We start from the raw sequence: 20870 nt of genomic DNA, 5'->3' as shown, positions 1-20870 counted from the left end.
CGACATCCTGAAGCAGCAGGCCTTGTAGAAAGACATAATCAGACATTAAAAATTTGCGCAGACAAAGGTATAGATTGGATGGTAGCCCTGCCGGTTGCCCTCTTTTACATGCGAATGGTAGCTCATTCTAGAACAGGCTTATCTCCCTATGAAGTGGTCTTTGATAGACCACCAAATATGTGGGGCACTCCAATGCCTAAAAGATTACTGATGCTGACAGATTACCTGGCTTCCTTGATGTCTGCACTACTCTCTTGTTGTTCGCAGGTTGCTGCCGCCTTCCCTGACAACACCCAGGTCAAAGAATACTCCATCGCTCCTGGATGGAAGGCGCCAAAGTCAGTGCTCTGGACCACGGGGACGGCCGTTAAAGTCAAAGTACACCTTCACCACTCTTTTACAAAGGAAAAAGACTTTAAACTTGGATTTTGGATTTTGAACACCATTTTCTAGAGGAGACTCCCCAGCAGTTTCCACAAAGCTAAACTTAGATCTAAAAAGTCAGAACCCGTTTGATCAATTAAGTCCACTAGGTGGTGAAGCGGTTGAACATGTATTCTGGCTTGCATAAGATCTTGGACAATAATATTGATAAGAAAAAGCAAGATGTGCATCACGATAATATGTATCAGCTTAATACTACATGCTATTTTTCCTCCTATTGCCTCACTCTTATACTCCTCCACTAATGATACCATAAAGCACACATTTAGTGATCTGCCATCCTATGAGCTATCATATCGACTTGCCTTACGCAACAATACCTTTATTCAGATGCTGCACCATTCACATCAGACTAGCAATGCTACAGACTGCTGGGTCTGTGGCCGACTCCCCCCCCTATCAGAACTATAAGGGAGTTTTGCCCCTCTTTCTCTATCCGTTCACACACAATGGCTCCTGTGGAGCATGGTTTAGTTTGATTAATTCCCTAGATTCGAATTCCGCAGTTTATCAAGACAACTGGGTATGGGGAAACCTGAACTTAGTTTTGCTTAAAGTCTGCTACCCTAACAAGGAGGGACTTCCCAAAAGAACAGGAACTGATCTAAGAAATGAAGTATATGGATTCGGTAATTTTACACTTAACCTCATGATCCTGAACGTTGAATCTGAAGCTACACCAATCTTGCCCACCATGTCAATATTTCCAGTAAAAGGTGAATTATGTGTAAGAAAGAATGGTTCCATACATATGGGCCATAGTAGATGCACCACTGTAGTAGAATTTAGTGATCAAGGCAAGTCTACATTTAGAGCTTCCCGCCATTCCTATTTCATATGTGGTCAGACGGCATATGTACGTTTGCCTCTAGATTGGGATGGTACCTGCTACATTGGATTCCTTTTGCCACCTGTTTTCCTAGCTCCTCCTGATTATCATAGAAATACTCATTTAGTACACAATAGACAGCAGAGAGATCTCCCAATTGTCGATTACACTGAAACAGCATGGGAAAAATACACAGATTTCAATAAAGGTTTCTTTCCCTATATAGGTACAGTTACCAATAGTAAGCTGATACGTAGATTAACCAGAACCCTTGAAGCAGTAGTGAACGAAACTATTTCCGCCTTAGGCAATTTAACAGAAGAGCAGTCTGCTATGCGGATTGTTGTGCTTCAAAATAGTCTTGTCCTTGACGTTATCCTGGCCGATAGGGGCGGAGCTTGTAGGGTCATCAAATCAAGCTGTTGCATTTTTCATACCAGAAAATTCGCCATCTGTATATAAAGCCATAACTCGCCTTCATAAGATTGTAAGCCAGATACACCAGAATCCAGGCACCTGGACTTGGTCCGGTTGGTTTTGGAGTGTATTATCTACCTTTGGATGGAGGGTCCTATCCTTCCTAGGTATTGGCTTTCTCATACTATTCAGTTGCTGCTTATGCCTACAATGTGGACCAGCGATTTGTGGTCTGTGTGCCACATCGTGTATTCCACCACCAAGATTTCGTTCGTCCCAGAAGAAAAAAGAAGAACAAATGATGCTATATGAACAGATCAATGGATTGATGAAGATTGATATCTCTTGACGGGCAAGTAGGGGACAAGGAGGGAATGTGGAAATATGGATTTTTATGATCAGTTATGTCCCCTATCTTGGACCCCAACGGTTTCATGTATAAATCACAAGTACATGTATGTTCCCTCCAGTTCCAGTTATGAAGACGCAAATACATGTGCGTCCACCGTTAACATGTCCTCTTTCAGATCCGCCATGAATAGGCCGAATATTCCATTCCTAAGTATGAAAGGCCACCGGCTTTATATGGTTCACTTATGCCATTTTACAGTCCAGACAAGTAGGCCCTGATTCTGCCATCAAGCTTTTCCTGCCTTCTGCCTCTGAGAGCTCCAGTCTGAGCCTGCATCTGTATCCATGAACTTTGTCCTCATTCTCTGCGCGGCTAACGGTGCCTGATCCAGCCCGTCGCCTGCCAAGAACTGTATTTCACCTTCAAGATTATCTCCTCCGTCCCTATCCAATGCATTCCTGTCTAGTAGTTTAAGTAAACATTCTTCCAGCTACCGAGCAAAGGGCCCGGCTTCTCTGTCTTTATGCAAGTAATTCATAGCCCTGTTACCATGGAATATTCCTACCCCCTCGCATTTAGTGTAGACACTTAGACGCTTGTACACGCACTAGTCAGTATAGTCAGTATAGAATAAGATTCTATCCTAAGAGACCTCTCTTTTTGGATAACACAGTTCTTTAAACATAGGATGTTAGATATGATTTGGGATTAGGTTGACATAACCCCAGACTTTTGTCTCCACATGTAGAGCTAAATGTCAAGTCCCTTTCTCCCTCTAGTTGCACGTCTATCACACGTCATGCGACTGCGCACGCATCTCTGCCAAATATTTCTGCTGACATTGCAGGATTCTCCAGGTATCCACCCACACATGACAAATTACCCATTATCATCAAGTGGACGCCCACATGGACGCCCACCTTCACGCCTACTTACACGCCCACATGCTCTTATCTCATTCTCTCTTGCTCTTTTGCTTACGTACAATTGAGAAATGTATATATACTGTACTCTGTGAATAATGTTTTGAGAATATTGAGAATACTTTTGAGCCCCTTTCCAGATCCAATTTTGGTGATGGAAATATTCTCCCTTTGACTCGAGTTATTGGAATAAATCCCTTTATGAACCTGATACCACAGACTCAGCCTCTTGCTTTATGCATGATCTTATTTATATTTTAAAAGTCTGAGAGCGTAATATTTTATTTACCACAGACCAATTCCGGACTTGGCTGACATGCGGGAGAATGACTGTATACGCCGCTACCGCTTCCCCCAACCGTTGATTGAGGACTTGACGGCAAGGCTGGCACCACACCTGCAACCGCTACACAGGTATCCTACGGCACTAACACCCAAGATGAAGGTAATGGCAGCCCTACATTTCTTTGCCACGGGTACCTTTCAACATACCATTGCTCATGTAGGTGGGATGTCTCAAACAATGTTTAGCCGGGTTCTGCATGATTTTTTAGAGGCCATGTTGCTGCACCTGGATGAGTTCATTAAATTCCCAAATCCTGAGCAGTTGACACGTGTCAAGCGTGAGTTCTATGCCCTGGGAGGGATGCCCCATGTCATTGGGTCCATAGATGGGACACATGTGGCTTTGGTACCACCACAGGCACAGGAGGTAGCGTACAGGATTCGCAAGCACTACCACTCCATCAATGCCCTTGTGGTGTGTCTGTCCAACATGGTGATTTCCCATGTCTGTGCTCGTTTTCCAGGATCAGCACACGATGCCTACATCATGAGGCGTAGCAGGGTGCCTGAAATGATGATGCAGCTGCGCAACGAACGAGCATGTGTTGTTGGTGGGTACACTCTGTCACTCCTTTATTTAGCGTACTATTCCTGTCTGACAGCTTCTCCTGACCTACTTTTGTCCATGTTGTTTCCATGTAGGGGACGCTGGCTATCCCAACATGCCATGGCTGATCACGCCTCTCCGCAACCCCAGCACGGCTGCCCAGCACCGCTACAACACCGCCCATGGCCGGACCAGGCGAGTGATAGAGAGGACGTTTGGCCTTCTGAAGAGCCGATTCCAGTGCCTACACAAGACCAGCGGCGCACTCCCATATGCACCGGTGAAGGTCTGCAAAATCTTCATGGTGTGCTGCATGCTGCACAACATGGCAGTTGAGAAAGCTGTGCCACTCATCCTGGATCAGGATGATCAGGACCATCCACCCGTGGAGGATGTAGGGCTTGGTGATGAGGCTAGTGATGTGGAGGATGTGGAGCCGCAACAGGACATCCGGAGTCGGCTCATACGCGATTTCTTTGCTTAGTGGTGAGTTCCAGTGTCTGAGTGTGCACGCATTGGGCCTTGTGTGGCATGTGTTGCAATGTATGTGTCCATCTGCATGTATGCCACGTGAGTCAGAGGTGTGTTTGGATGTGTCGCTCGAGTGATGGTGCAATTAATGAGTGTCTTTCCTGAGTCATAATTGTCACCTAGCATGTTGTCATCCTTATATGTGTCGAGTACATGCACATGCAAGTGGATGTGCTTCTTGTGGCTGACTTCTTGTGTGTCTCTCATCCACAGGTACTTGCGCATGCCGTCTGCTGGTTGCATTGTTGTGGCACTGCTATTCCTCATGGACACAGCAACGTGTGCTGACTCAGCGTTACATGCACGGACAAGTTTGGAAATCTCCTTAGGGTAAGGTATGCAGCATGGGTTTTTGGGTGTGGTATTTGTTTAGAATGTGTGCACACTGCTCCTGTTGATGTTTGGTTCCTCTGCAGACATGTAGAATCACCATGGGGCACATGACATGTAGCTGGATTCACCTGAATAGATGGTCAGACTTGCTGACAGTCATCTGTAATGGGATAGTGGATTGTGATGAAGGCATCAATGTGTGTCACACTGCCCTTGGAAACCTACGGTTTGCATCGGCTTGACATGGTGTGGGACTTCCACATCAGAGGATCAATGGTGTATAGCAGGCTCTCCGTGAGCAGCAGGGGGTGTTTAGCTGTTACACGTCACTTGTGTGCCAGTTCCATGGATTTCAAGCATATGTGGTGCAGAAGGGGGGGTGCCAGTGTTGGACCCACATGTTACTCCACATGACCTGTGTATGTGTAATCCGAGTTGCCTTTGCAATCCGGAATACATGACTAATAAAGGTGACCCTATGCCTCCAAGGTGCCTCTTCTCAGTCAATGCTGGTCTGTTGCCACGGTGCATACGGCATGTCTGGCATAGTTCTCAGTGATAGTGGCTGTGTGTCTATGTGTAGAGTAGCAAGATGCAAGCTGTTTGTCAGGGATTATTATCTGTATTGTGCATGATGTCCATGACTGTGTAGGTATTGTGACATGTGCTATCCCCATGCATCCTACATTGGCCAGGCCACCATTCTCCGCATCCACCTGACTCCAGCTTGCAGGACATGGTTCTGCCTCCTGTCCACACATACCTGGGAGCCCCCCAGGACACTCCACATGATCCCTGACCTCTGCGCATGACTGTAGCTCTACTAAATATGTGTGTCGGCACGGTTGTGCGTGCACCCCCTGAGCTGGATGGGCCATTCACGGGTGTGTATGGTGCTCCATGTCTGTCTTGGATGATACATTGTGACCCATGTGTGTCCTGTGGCAGACTCAGACCCCAGGGTATGGATGGTTGCAGTCATATATGAACTCAGGCATGGTTAGACTTTACAACACACATGTAATGGAATAATGCAAAATGTAGGCATCATCTCTTGATTGTGAAAGTTTTATTTGTGTTGGTGTACGTGTTGGGGGGGGATGACAAGAGGTGCTTTCCGGGTGTGTAGAATCCAAAGTTCACTGGGGGAGTTGATATCCTTGCCATTGGAAATCATCATAGTCCATGCCACAGTCTTTGTCAACATTGGTCAGACAGTGACCAGCAAGTCCATGTGGCAGAGAATGCCATTTGCTGATGTGCTGCTGTTGGGCGAGAGGGCCAGGTGCCAGGCCAGGTGACCTGGGAGATGGTGATGTTCTGCTGACTCTCACGGTCTTTTGCGTGGACGACCCACCCTCCTGCGGGTACCCTCAGATGCAGGCCGTGACGATGCTGGTGATGCTCCGTCGGATGAATCCTCCTCCTCCTGATCCCTCCCTGTGGGTGGTGATGTTCTTCGCCTGGTGGCACAGGGAGGGTTGCCCATGTTGTCGGCAATCCGACGGAGTACACGGGTCATTTCCGTTTGCACCGCCACGAGCTCAGCCTGTCTTGCCTCCATCCGTCCTTGGTGTCGCTGTTGACTGGCATATTGCTCGGCCTGCATGTTCTTGATCTCTCTGAGGGTCTCCACTACCTGGCTGAGGCCCCTGGTGTCACGCCGGTATGAGTCGAGGATGTTGCTGACGTGTGACATTACCGGTTCCTGAGCCAACTGGTCAGGTTCGCGCCTCCGCCGTCCTCCACTCCCACCACCCCTGCCCACTTGCACCTGGCCTGCCGTTGTGGGCACATCGGGTCTCCGGGACCCCTGAGGGATGGCATTTGCGGTGTCGCCTACCTCCTCCTGGGTGCCCGGAGAACCTTGTTCCTCCTGGACAGACTGGCTGTGTTGTTGTGTGCAGGCACGGCTCCTGGTTGTCTCCTGGGATGTGGCAGGAATCGGGGTGGTGGTTGGCACAGTTGTACCTGACGCAGGTGCTGCAGGTGGTTGGACACCAGAGGGGCCAGGTTGGTCTGGGCATCCACGAAGTGGTGAGAGTCGTCGCTGCCGGTGGGGTCCTCTTCACGCCGAGGCTGGTCCTGTGAGTCTTCCCCCCCAGTATTGGGGGGAGATCAACGACGTTGACCTGTGTGTGAGAGAGACAATGTTACTTGTGTTCCATGCGACATCCATGTTTCATTTGTTTCACAGTTGGCACAGTTCCTCTGGGTAGTTGGATATGTCTCGCATTTCGCTCACAGTGCACTTGTGCATGGGTATGTCCCGTGGCCACACCTTTTGAGACTTTACCTATGTGTGACACACTCTTACTTGCTGCGTAATTTGTGACTGCAGTCAGCAGTGGAGTGAGCAGGTGTGGCAAGCCATGCATTGCCGGCTTCCCTCTTGCACTGTATGTGGGCAAATGGTGTTGTTCTACACACTTAGAGAATGCAGGTAGGTGATGATCTACTCGGGCACAGGTTGACACATGGCCCAGTATTTTGCCATGGAGAAGAGAGGGGGATTCAGGCACTGCCTACCCTTGTATACATGCACGCAGTCCACCTGCTGACGAGCAGACATTCCCACACCACCCAAGGGTGAATTGGTCTCCCTGTGTCTCCCTTTCTCCCTCCCTGTGTCAGCCTCTTCCCTCCGTCCGTCTCCCTGTGTCTCCCTTTCTTCCTCCCTCTCTCTCCCCCTCTCCCTCCCTCCCTGTGTCAGCCTCCTCCCTCCGTCCGTCTCCCTGTGTCTCCCTTTCTCCCTCCCTCTCTCTCCCCCTCTCCCTCCCTCCCTGTGTCAGCCTCCTCCCTCCGTCCGTCTCCCTGTGTCTCCCTTTCTCCCTCCCTCTCTCTCCCCCTCTCCCTCCCTTCCTGTGTCAGCCTCCTCCCTCCGTCCGTCTCCCTGTGTCTCCCTTTCTCCCTACCTCTCTCTTCCCCTCTCCCTCCCTCCCTGTGTCAGCCTCCTCCCTCCGTCCATCTCCCTGTGTCTCCCTTTCTCCCTCCCTCTCTCTCCCCCTCTCCCTCCCTCCCTGTGTCAGCCTCCTCCCTCCGTCTCCCTGTGTCTCCCTTTCTCCCTCCCTCTCACTCCCCCTCTCCCTCCCTCCCTTTGTCAGCCTCCTCCCTCTGTCCGTCTCCCTGTGTCTCCCTTTCTCCCTCCCTCTCTCTCCCCCTCTCCCTCCCTCTGTCTGTCACCCTCTGTCCCCTCAGCCCAGCTTCCTAGGCACACACAGTTTGCAGGTCTTTGAATGGCCCTTGGCTTGTTAATGTGGGTTTGTTTCTAATCTCCAGGCACCCATTGGGTGTGGTGGCTGGGTCTGCGCTGCTGCTGTGGTGTTGTGTGCTGCCACTCTTTCACAGTGTTGCCTGTTCATTAGCTGCTGTTATGTGCAAAATGTGCCTTCACACCCACCCATGTCTTCATGCAAGGCTTCTGCCATTTGCATGCAAGTTTTTCCTGTGTGGGGACACACTGTTTGTCTGGCTGTGACCTAGGCCATATGGGCTGAGGGCATTGTTGTCTGCTTCTGAGTTGCACTATGTGATTTTTGAGGACCACCCTCCCGCCATCCGGGTTACCGTGTCTTGTGTTGGTGATTTTTGTGGCCTGTGACTTGGCATTGTCTAGCTGTGTGCATGGGGCATGGTGGCGCTAGTGGCATGTGCGTGTTTTTGGAGTGTGGTTGAGTCTGGATATAGCTTTGGGGTGGTTGCGTGCATGATTGTGATTTTGGTTGTGGATGGCGTTCCCCCCATGTGAGGTGTGTTGTTTGTGTACTCACCAGGCTCTTAGTATTAATTGTTTAATTGATAATTACGTTAATTGTATTAATTTATTATTTGTAGCGGGTTGTGGGTTTATAGGGGAATATGGTGGGAATTAATTTAATTGTAAATAATTAATTATTGAAATAATTTTTGTATATTGCTAATTAATTTATTCTCAATTAATTATTAATTGGTATTAATTTTATTTATTAATTTTCGGTATTGAAAATTAATTGGTTGTTAATTAATTATTAATAGGTTATTTATAAAAAAACATTGGTATTTATAATAAATTAATTAATAAATATTGTGTGATTGGTAATTAATTTTAATATTTTTATTTGGTATTAATAATTTATTTATTTTTAATAACATATTAAATTATTATTTTCCCTACTATTGCACTCACTGGAGTGGGAATAGTAATTTTTACCCCTACGCTATCCAACGCTTTCCCTACTATTGCACTCACTGGAGTGGGAATAATAATTTTTACCCCTACGGTATCCAACACTTACCATAGAGTAGCACTCACTGGAGTGGGAATAGTAAATTTTACCCTCCCGCTATCCAACGCTTTCCCTACTGTTGCACTCTCTGGAGTGGGAATAGTAATTTTTTACCCCTACGCTATCCAACGCTTTCCCTACTGTTGCACTCTCTGGAATGGGAATAGTAATTTTTACCCCTACGCTATCCAACGCTTTCCCTACTGTTGCACTCTATCGCTAATGAGATGCAGAGTGGGCATTCCCGTGCCAAAAGCCATGACAACATCACACCTCAACATTCTCAACGACCAGACAGAACTGTGATAAAAACACAAAACAGGCGAGAAGGCGCGTTAGCACCAGGAAATCTACACCTGCTCTGACCTGGTGTAAAGTGGGACAGCAGCTTGCACAACAAAAGGGAGCACAGCCCAGGGCCACTTCGGAAGGGCAACAGATGCCATGGAGCCACCCATCATGCGGCCCGGACACCCAAGAGGGCCACAACACCCACCAACACCACCCCAGGACCACAACCCACACCTGGACACCCACCCCAGACCACCACAGACGCAGCAAAGACAAAGACAGTGGACCCCCAGGAAGCGTACCAGCTGCACAGACCCAACCTCTGACAATGTCACCGTCCACCACAGGCTGAAAGGGACAACCATCCCACGCATCCCGACCATCATCGCCCAACAGGCCTACGGCACCAACACAGCGGACAACCAACATCCCACCCCACACCAAGCCAGTGGGGGACCACGCGGACATCTTGCCTGTTACGCCGCCCCAAGCGTGACCGGAGTGGGATGGCCCGGCGGACACCATTCCAGCATAGGGGTGTGAATAAGAAGCGCATAGCCCTGGGCGTGGTCCTCTTCCGGAATGCCCAACATCTCTGCCAGGGTGGCATCCCTCACCCCGCCACGAGGCCAACGCCGTCCTCTTGAGCAGAGTTGCCTGTGACGCTGTGCGCCTGCCGGACCCCAGCACGCTGGACCACGAACCCGCCAGGCCCGCCTCTGCACAGCCAGGCCTCACTGATCACTTGCCGCCACCGACGTGTATCAAGGAGGACCCACCACGTTCTGGCGCAAGCTCCAGGCCCAAGTCCCGCGAGCTTGGCAGCCTCCTCAGACCATCACGGCCTCCACGACACAGGCCCGCTTTAGTCCTTTTTCATTGACATACTCTACTGCCGCCTCAGGCCTACTCCTCGGCCCAGTAGGTCCCATATTTGAAACTGTGTCCTGAGTCATGAATGGCAGTGACCCCAAATCCGGGCCAGCGGCAACAGCACCAGGCCACACCCGATCAGTGAGGCATAGTTCCATATGGGTTTCTTGCGACACGTGGTGCCACTAACCCTGTTTAACGCCAGCCGGTGACACGTGGCGCTACTAATCATGTTCAACGCCAGTCGGTGACACGTGGATGAGGGACCAGGACTACCCTGCACACCAGTAGGTCCCACATCCAGCACCTGTGCGCGGATCACAAATGGCAGAGTCCACACCAGTGGTTGCACGGAGAGGAGTAAGAGGAAGATGCGGCTCAGTCCAGACGAAACCCGGGTCACATACACGGAGGTGTCCAAACACGTGGTGCCACACAACTTGAACTATGCAGGCCGGTGGGGCCAACCAACCTATGTCGGCGACACTCGGTGAATGGGTCTTGCTGACCGCTGCCTCAGGCCAACACCACGGTCAGGTAGGTCACACATTTGGAACTGAGTCTTGATTACACCATGGCAGTGAACACCATTTAAGGCATAGAACAAGTCACTATACCCCCTTCGATCTGGTGCCAACAAGTCTGTGCATGACATCACAACCACACGTATCTGTGAGCCTACGCAGACTACTGCCCTCGGCCTACGCTGCGCACAAGTGGGTCATAGATTTGGAACTGAACATTGGTCATTCAAAATGCAGAATACATGTCAATGCACGCACGGAGAGGCGTTAGAGGATGACACGTTGCAGTCCGGAGGGAACAGGACCATTGTTACAGAGGTGATCGAACACTACAGACAACTGCCCAGGTGTCACTAACTCTGTGACTCACCAACCAATGACACGTGGCTGTGGGCCACTGCTGACCGCTGCCTCCGGCCTACACTGCGATCCAGTAGGTCGCAGTCTTGATTTTGCAATGGTGGAGTTCATGTCAGTGTACCGGCATCATCGCAGATTGCATCCCCGCTCAGCACCTGTGCCACTAAGTCTGTTTCCCGACATTCATGGATACTCTCTGGTCGTACATTGGTGGCATCTGAGTCTATGGACTAGGGGCTGCTTTCATCCTCATGTAGCTGATACCAAATTGGTGGTGAAAACGAGGCTGGCGCTTTCCACTCCTCCATTTGCTGCTGCCTGATGACATCAGACCTTCTGCATCATGCCCTGGAGGACACCTTCCTCTGTCCCCCACAAGCCTATGCCACATTCACCTTGGACATCGATGAGGACCCGCCCACTGCACGTGGACCTACCTCAGTGCACTGCAAATCACCGTCCCGTGGCAGGGTGCCTGTGCCGGCCACAGTGTATCCGGGGCAACTAACTCTGTGCTGCTAATGTCTGGGACCCCTTCTTCTGACATATTGGATGACCTCTGTGACGGTAGTCTTGGGGTCATCAACACCATGTGTCTGTGGCCCTGCGCTGTCGGCAGCCTCTGGCCTCAACTGTGGCCCACGAGGGCCCACACATAGATTCGGGTCCTGACCGGCCCGGCGTCGCATCACCGCAGGAGGCACACGCCACCAACGCAAGGACCACCTCCAACCGCCATCTGCCAGAGTTGATACGATGGTCCTGGCAGACCTACGGAGTTGCTCAGACCTATCGTGGATGCCATCATCAGCCTGATACCCTGCTCAGCACTCCAGGTGCCAGTGACTCAGTGCACCGCAAGCCATTGTCCGTTAGTGACTGAGTTTTGTGCTGTGGAGATGTTGCGCAGCTATGTCACTTCATGCAGTGGGGAAGACCTGGGACTATGATAGGGAAAATGTGTCAAGTGTGCTTACCGGAGATGGCACAGACAATGGGAGGGCAGGAGACAACATTTCCAAGGCAGGAATGCAAACTGGAGGTGGTAGTCAAGCTACTCACCCGGAACCATTACTGGGTATTGCGCTGTGGACTGCGGACGCAACTGTCACCTCAGGCAGTGTGGGAGACCTGGGACGTTGATGAGGAAGTTGATGCAGATGTAACACACCCCACTGCATCTGCATCAGGACTAACCCGAAGAGACACAATTCTAGAAATTCCTTCACATGAGCGCGCTCATCTCTAGTGCCCCTACCTCTGTGCACTGCAACTCACGGAACCTCCTGACTGAATATTGGGTGACCTCTGTCCTTGCTCCGGCTCCATCCATGTTGCTGTGCAGTTGACTCTGTTATGCATGTGTTTTCTGTTTCCGTTGCACTGGTGTCCAATGTTCAAGTTGTTGCCAGCAGAAAACATTCCGTGCGGACTGGCTTACACTCACCCCACACACATCCAGCACAGGCGTCACTGTACATGTGGCCATGCCAATAAAGGGGCCAGGTACACATGCCCGTAGCCAGTTTGACATGATATCTACGTGTGTCCCTGTGGTCTTGTTGTATGCATGAGGGCCATAGGACATTACAGTGTGCTGTGTACATCGGATGCTGACATGTCACCGAAGGCAGCGGGTTGGAGCTTGGACATATAGCTTTGTCGTCACCCACTCAATTCGTAAGGGGAGTGGCCAGGGCCATCGTATGCCATGCCAACGTGGGTGTGTGACTGCTATTTGTGCGCCCCTGGGTGTGGTTCTGTACTGTGGATGTGCATCTGCATGTGTCTCTATGGCAGTGTGGGTCTCCTTTGTGGGGTGTGTGTGGTCCCTGAGGGTGATGGACACCAACGTATGTGTCTTAGCACGCCTTCCATGATTTCAGCACCCACCTCCACCCCCACCTGTTGGGCCACCTCCTTTTGGCATGATGACACATTTTGCCAGCTGTGCTTGCGTGTGCTTCCTGCTGTGTGGTCTGTTGCAGGGGCTGTGTTCTCCTCTGAGTAACTTGTCTGCCCTGGTCCTGGTGGTGGTTTGCATGGGATATCCATGGGCTGTTGTAGGGCGTCTGTGTCGAATGTGTGGTGGTACTATCCGGCATCACAGATGTGTTGTCTTCTGTGCTCTGCTGGAGGAGTTGTGTGCCCCTCTGCAATGTGATGGGGAGATGCATGTTGACATTGTGTTGACATCTATGCTGGCACATTGTTCAGGTTTGCATGTAGACTGTTTGGCAATGTACATTGTGACTGTTTGTGAGGTGCTGGATTTTTCTGCGGGACATTGTGGATTTGGACTACATGATGCATGTGAGGTCGTATGCGTACATTTCCATTTCACAGTTTCCTGCTCTGTCAGATGTGGTAGGCATGTTTCTGTGCATGTGCGGAGCCAGTTGTGTCCTCTGTTCTGCAGTGTCGGCTATGGGCATTGTACCACGTTGTCGTCGATGTGGGTGTGCTGTTCTTGCTATGTGTGTGTGCTGCAGTGTGCCAAGGGGATGTGAGACTTGAACCTGGGTAAATGTGGGTGTGCAGTGTGCTACGCCTCGTTGTGCATGTGTGTCATTGTGCCCATCTCCCCCGGCCACCCAGTCCCTGTCTGTTACTTTCCCTGTTGATGTTGTCAGGTCCTCTTGAGCTGTGTCTGTTCTCCCTACTCCTTGCACCGTCTCCACACTGATGACTGTTGCCTGGGTTTCCTCCAGCTCCTCCTGTGGCGCTGGACTGCCACCTCCTGTCGCCATTGCTGCCTTCCTGTTGGCAGGGGGTTTGTACCTGGTTTAGATTGTAACATCCTGCCGGCGCATCATGGCCTCCTCCGTTGGCCTCCTCGACACTCCGGCTGCATTCAAGGTAGTCTGCTTGTGGGTCAGTTGCTGGTAGTGTTCTGTCACCTCCGTGACGCTGGTTTTGTTTTCCTGCAGTCTGCACCCTGTCTTCCTCTCCCTTTTCTCCTTGGCCTTACCCGTGCCCGTTGTTCCTTGCTGGTGGTCTGTGGGGGTTGTGGGGTTTGCGTTGTACTCTGCGCTGGGTCAGGGTGCATCCATGTTGCTCTGTGCTTCGGCTTGTTTCTGGTGTGTTGTTTCTGTGTTTTTTATAGTGCATTTTACTGCAAGACGCATGGGATTTGCAGGCCTGTGGCTGGTTTTCACTACTTTTTGTGCCGCAATTGGCCTCATCGCATGAATTTCCGCGTTTGCATTTCGCATTTTTGCAGCGTGGTGTCGATTTTGACGCTGTCATTTGATGCGTTATCTGGTGTCTATCGCATGGTACCGCCTTGTTGTGAATTCCACATTGACACGGGGTTATTTTCTAGTGATGGGCTGCGATATTGAAAGTTGCGTTACGCTACTCTTGCGGTAGTTATCACACGTTCTTGTGAATATACCCCAAAGTGCGTGTGAGTTATCCGAACAGAGAAGACAGGTGTGGAAAGAACATATCATTCCATTGTGACCATCTTAAGAAATTACAGTAACTGTTTCATGAATGAAGACATGGCATTACTCGCCAGTGCCGGGGTGCCTTAAAATCACACAGGAAGAGAAGGGAGTGATCTGTGACTGGGATACTAAGCACTGGCAAACAGAATAAATATGGCTTGCATTTTGAGTCCTGTTAGAAAACAAATGATGAGTTGAACCAAAATCAGATTGTTTGAATTTAATGTGTGTCTATTCAGTGTTCTTTTGAGATGCAAAATAGGCCTTGTACTTTTGAACATTAACAGTGGACACTCTTATGTAGAGCTTTCTGCCACTGCTGTGCTCTTTAAGGGGCATATCAACAACAACCGGCGATAATTATCGCTCAGCGCTCTTAGCGTGAGGATAATTATCGCCGGCTAGCGTGAATTTTTATCGCTGAGATAGCGTGCTATTAGCAACGCTTATCTCAATAGCGATAAAACCCAGCGATAATCACACGTTACCTTGTTGATAGGGACAGGCAAACTTAGCCATGATATCCTCCTTCCATAGGATATCATGGCTAAGTCTGAAAATTAGCAGACGTAAAAAAGCAGCGTTAACCGCGGTTAGCGCTGCTTTTTTTGTCTCTAACAGGGTTAGCGACATTCTTGATAATAGGAGAAATGTCGCTTAGCGACATTTCTCCTATTATTTTACTCTGGAACGCCCCCTTTGCATCTCATTAGAGATGCCAGGGGAAGCGTAGAGTAAAAGGGTGCTAACATGCAAATTTGCGTGTTAGCACCCTGTTGTTGATAGGGTGTTAGTTTTATCTCTGCTTTTTTGGCTTTTAAAGCCAAAAAAGCAGAGATAAAGCCCTTGTTGATATGCCCCTTAGTACCTAAATAAACTGTACTTACATTACCGACCTCGGAAGGATGAAAGGCTGAGTAAAGAGTTGGATTCCAACGCTCAAGATGAAGGATGGAATGGGAAGTTAATTAAAAAAATGGAGGTGCAATATAAAATTAAATAAATTGCAGCTGAAGGATTCTCCCTAACTCTCCTGTGCCGCGGGGAGCTGTTGCGCTGAAGGATGTAATGTGTTATAAATACTAAAGCGGGCGCTGTGCTGAAACAAAGTGGGGCGCCTGTGTACACAAACATATGTGGATGCCTGCGAGTGAAGGGGACGCCGTAGTACATAAAAGAAAAGTGATTTAAAAGTTGACCAATGGCAAGCATCGAGTGAAATTGCACTCCGTTGAGTGATTACCTCAGGTGTTGCAGACAGCGCATGCGCGCTGATGCTCGACCTAACAAGGGGATGAAACTGACTTGCAAAGTTTGTGTCCTCTTTCACTTCTCAACTTGTCAACAAGTTCGTCTCTAAGGTATTGATTGGTTCAATGCTGCTGCACCATCTTGACCAGGGACCGACACTGGAGGACCCTGGCCTTGACGAACTGCATTCATGCGGATCACACATTTTCAGCAAAAGGTAGGTCGAGTGTGGATAGTTTATGGTCAGAGATGTGACTTGGTATCATAAGGGACATAAGCACTCTTCCCTCGGGTGTTCTCAGCTTGAATTTCCAGAAAGCCTTCACCGGATGTCTCAGAAGTATCTCTTTCAGGTATCACACCATTTACACGTTCCCCTGAACATCATTGCCATGATTTGTTGCATGTGCACTCACACTCTCCTTAAAGTGAACATTAATGGTTAATGGTTTCTTTTTGTAATCCATGCAGGCATACGGCAAAGATGCCCTATATCACCTAGACACCCACCCTATTTCTGTGTGCCTAGGAAACCTTTCTCTGTAGCTTACACCAGGACAAAGTGATACGAGGAGCCTTTGTTCCTGGTGGAGCCGCCATTCAAGCTAAAGTTGTGGCGTACATGGATGAAGTCACGGTTCTCTGCGCACTTCCACCTTCAGGCGCAGAGTCTTATTGCGGGTGTCCTTATTTCAGGGTGTTTCTGGGCTTGGTTTGAGTATACCTAAAGGTGTTCACTTATCAATGGGTCCATGGGATTATTTGGAGCGTCTTCAGGTGGCCACCACCGCTCAGCCGACAAACATTTTAGATGTCTGGTTTACTGCGGATAATCCTGACAACGAGAACTGGGAGAAGGTTCATGGAAAGATCCAAAAGAAGACTGAAATATAAAAAGTCAAAAAAACGTTCACGGGAGGGGAAAATCTTAGGGGCATATTATCAAGGACGGCGTTAAAATTATCGCCGCTTTAGCGGCAGGAAACTGCCACTAAAGCGGCTATAAAGGGCTTGCTAATATGCCCTGGAGAATTCCAATGGAAGCCCATGTTCACACCAGAACATGAGCTTCTATTGGAATTCTCAAGGGCATATTATCAAGCCCATTATCGCCACTTTAGCGGCAGGAAAGCGGCGATAATTTTAACGCCGTTCTTGATAATATGCCCCCAGGTGATTAAAGCAGCTCTGTTGCTGTTCTCCTCTAAACAGCAATGGCATTTCCTCCTACACCCCCTATCCAATACAAATGTACCACACTATTGTTTTCCTTTTTGTGGAACTCCAAAACGGGAAAGTTGAAAAGGGAAACGTCTGCCAGATGTTTTACATTTTCTTTATTTGAAGATCTTATGTCAGGTTGTCCAGAAAATTGATGTTGATATGTCGGTCTCAGGTTTTAAAAAATATATATATTATTTGAGGGATCTGTTACGCAAATATGGGTTATTATTACCATCTAATAGCTCAGCTATAGACCAGCATGTCCCGCCATTTTATAAGGGACTTCGCACTTACATTCACGTGCTGGACATTCAATAGACATTTGTATCAATATTAAGCACTTGATGGCTGAACTTTCATCCCGAGAACAGCCAATCACATTGAGTTCTCCAACCGAAATCCAGTCTAGAGCCATAAGGCAAATGGTGGGACAAAGAGCTCTTATGCATACCCAACAGGATGTCGCATGTAGAGGGGCTCATGCCTGCCTGCCTGCCTATGTAAGAGTTTCAGGACACATGTGGCTTGGCTCTGTCGGCTCATAGTCCCAGAGACCATTTTCCTCACGCAGGATACATTTTCCATCTTTTTTGCATTTCCTCACATGCCAAAGACTTTTAAACTTTGATGCAACCTTTCTTTCAGTTTATTGTAGGGAGTACTTCTCTCACTTATGACATGGTTTTATATGGCTTTTCCCTTTCCCGCCCGAACATGAACACAGTTGCTGCATGGCAACTGATAAACGGCAGGAAAGAAACCTGGGAGGCAAGGAATCTCCTGTTATTCATTCATAAAACCTTGGACCCTAAGGTTTGCCGTAATATGTGCCTGAACAAAGTAGTGACATATGTCCATGTGGGCCGTGCACAGTTTGGCGCTCGACACGCACAGGACCTTTGGCACATGTAGCAATGGAAAGAAAAATCTGTTCTTATTAGTTTAACATCTGATACGTCCTCTACCTGGTGACCATTTATTAAGTAGATTTTTGGAACAGGGAGATGGAATAGGAGCTTGCTCTGTCCACTTCACGCGTCATCCTTGTAGTGTATTATCTCTAGGAATGGTGCACATCCCCCCCCCCCCCCAGGAAAAGATTGCTGTTCAAAGAAAGACAAGAAAGCGAAAGAAAGTAATGCTTCTCTGGCAAACACTACAAAGGATAGGATAGAATAGGATGGGATAAGATTGATAGAGTGCACTAAAACCCACAGGTGCCAAAGTACTATTGTAGTAGGACAAATAGATCTACACAAGCAGAGCAGCCTAGAAATAAAGGATTTTGAGATGAGAAAAGCCAACTTTTCAGATTTTTTTGAAGTGCCTCTTGTGCACCAGCGCTGGGGACGAGGACGGGAATGCACCGTATCTCATAGATGCGGCGCATTCCTGCTCCTTTCTTTGGACGTAGAGCAGAACAACAAAAAGGAGTACAGGTGATACCCTATGCTAAAGCTTGAAAATGAGGCCCTATGGGGCTTATTTATGAGCCTGTGTCACTTTTGTGCTACCATTGCGTCACTTTTTGTGGCGCAGTGGCGGTATAAAATATGCGCCACATTGGATCATATTTATGAAGTGATGAAGCTAGGCAGATGCGTCACTTCATAAACCCCTGCGCCACATTATACCTGCGTCAGGTAAAATGTATGCAGGGAGGGCGTTGCCCCGCGAGAAAGGGTCATAGAAGTGGCGCTGTTAAATCAACAAGATTTCACTGCGCCACTTCTAGGACGCCAATGCGTATATATCTTATACCTGCCTCATGGCAGGCTTAAGGGGGCTGCAGGCCCTTTTCACATGAGACGTGCCCCATGTGAAAGGAACATTACTGGAGTTGCGTCACGCTTCCGACACAACTTCAGCAATGCGCCACTTTTGTGCCGACAGACACGTCAGTAATACTGACATATCTGTCATTCCTTGCGACATGATATATCATACAGTAAATATGATGCATCCATCATGTTGCAAGGAGGCCACACTGAGTAGTGTTGCATCGCTGCTTTCACTCAGCGATGCAACACTTCTCATCAATGAGGACCTATATTTTCTGGGAATTGTGTAGTGCTGGGTAGTATGGTCAGTAGCCCCAAAGTTCCTGCAAACCATCCTGGAACACTGGTTTTTATTGTGGCCAAATCGTTGTATTGTCTACAAAACACAAGTTGACCTGAATGAACTATAAATCCTTTATTGGCCACCAAGGCAAAAGTTCTCAGGGGATGCGCCAATGCCCCCAGGCCCCCCTTAGATGTCACAAAGTACTTCCGTTTTCCACATATCTGTTTGATTTTTGTTCTCTTTACGTAGTGGCACAGTATCCACTGAGGAAGATCTCATTAAGCCCTGGGTCAGTAAATGGATTGTACATTTGAACAACCAAAACTACTTCTTTTGGAGCAAACATTGGAGTAAATCTAAGACCCTGCCGCGTGGGAACATCTTTATCCAACATTGCAGTCTGCAAAAATAGTCTACAAACAGAGCCGCAGTCAAAAGTATCATCAAATATACCCCAACTGGAAATTCCTGCACACATACTGTAGCCTATTCTGCACCTGACATTCTTTTTGAGCACCTCTTCAACAACATACAACATGTTTCTCTCCTTCTGACAGGACTCCTCTGCTTCCACTCACGTAGATTTCAGAACATAGTCAAAAGGTTTTGCAACCTCCAATGGTTTTGAAAAGGTGCCATGGCCACAATTTGGAAACAATGGCACATTCTTCAAAGCAGAAGATGGTAATTTTCGCTTCATGCAACCAAGCAAAAAGCACAGATTGCACCGAGCATGCGCCACAGTGAAAGCGGGGGAACTTGTAATGCCATGCAACTCCCAAGACACGTCCAGGTGACACCCGCTTACCTGGCGCTGGTTGTAGGCAGTCCCACTAAGTTCAATGCCAGGCACCGGCCTTGGGTCCTGCTCTGGCCATTTAGCACTGTCCCCATGCAGCAGATGCCAGTCCCTAGTGGGTCACCAAAGGGTCTAAATTGCCCCTGGGGACCCGTAATTCTATACAAAGATGTATCAATAGATGTGTGGGGCAAGGGAGGGGCCAGGGTACACGGGCGATGGCCACTTGATCTGAGCCAAGAACCGATGTCCCAAAAGATGCCAGAATTATCACCACACAAAGCAGGCTACCTGGCTGACTAAGGGGCATATTATGAAGCCAGGCGATAAAATTATTGCCGCTTTAGCGGAAGAAAACTGCAGCTAAAACGGCAATAATGGGCTTGATAATATGCTCTATGGAATCCCAATTGAAGCCCATGTTAAATGTGAAGGACGTCTAACATGGGCTTCAATTGGAATTACATAGAGCATATTATCAATCCCATTATCGATGTTTTGGTGGCAGTTTTCTGCCGCTAAAGCGGTGATAATTTTATGCCTGTCTTGATAATATGCCCCTAAGACCGGTGTTATCTTTTCGACAACCTCTTGCAACCCTTTTGTCTTAGCAGAAGCCAAGCAGGTGACCATGAAAAAGAGGCCCTGGCATCAGGTTTTCTCCCAGCTTCCAGAGGGGCATATTATCAAGAAGGATCACTGACATAATATCGATAACCAAAATATCGACTACATAAAATATCATTGCCAAATTATCGACTACAATATTATCGATTCACTATACTTATTAAACAAAATACTAAAATATTGAGTACACAATATCGTGTTTACAAAATATCGTATATCATTATATCGAAATTATAAATATCGTTAACGAAAATATCGTCTAACCTTAAATAACTATCTAAATGACAAAATTATCGAAACCCGAAATATAGACTACCAAAATATAGAATATGTCACAATATCGACTATCTAAAAAACAATGAATAAAATATACTTTTAGCACAATACAAACATTAGCATTATAATACATAATAAAA

General features: G+C 48.3%; 1 non-coding gene across 1 annotated transcript; it reads left to right on the top strand.

The window, feature by feature from the left end:
- Window positions 1–17854: 17854 nt before the first annotated feature.
- Window positions 17855–18041, top strand: LOC146817536 (U2 spliceosomal RNA). The gene has a single exon (XR_014964961.1). It is a non-coding gene; the product is annotated as a U2 spliceosomal RNA (small nuclear RNA).
- Window positions 18042–20870: the final 2829 nt, after the last annotated feature.

This window comes from Triturus cristatus, chromosome 6 (genome assembly GCF_964204655.1).
Source record: "Triturus cristatus chromosome 6, aTriCri1.1, whole genome shotgun sequence".
Classification (NCBI taxonomy): Eukaryota; Metazoa; Chordata; class Amphibia; order Caudata; family Salamandridae; genus Triturus; species Triturus cristatus.
This window is presented reverse-complemented; position numbering and strand designations above follow the sequence as displayed.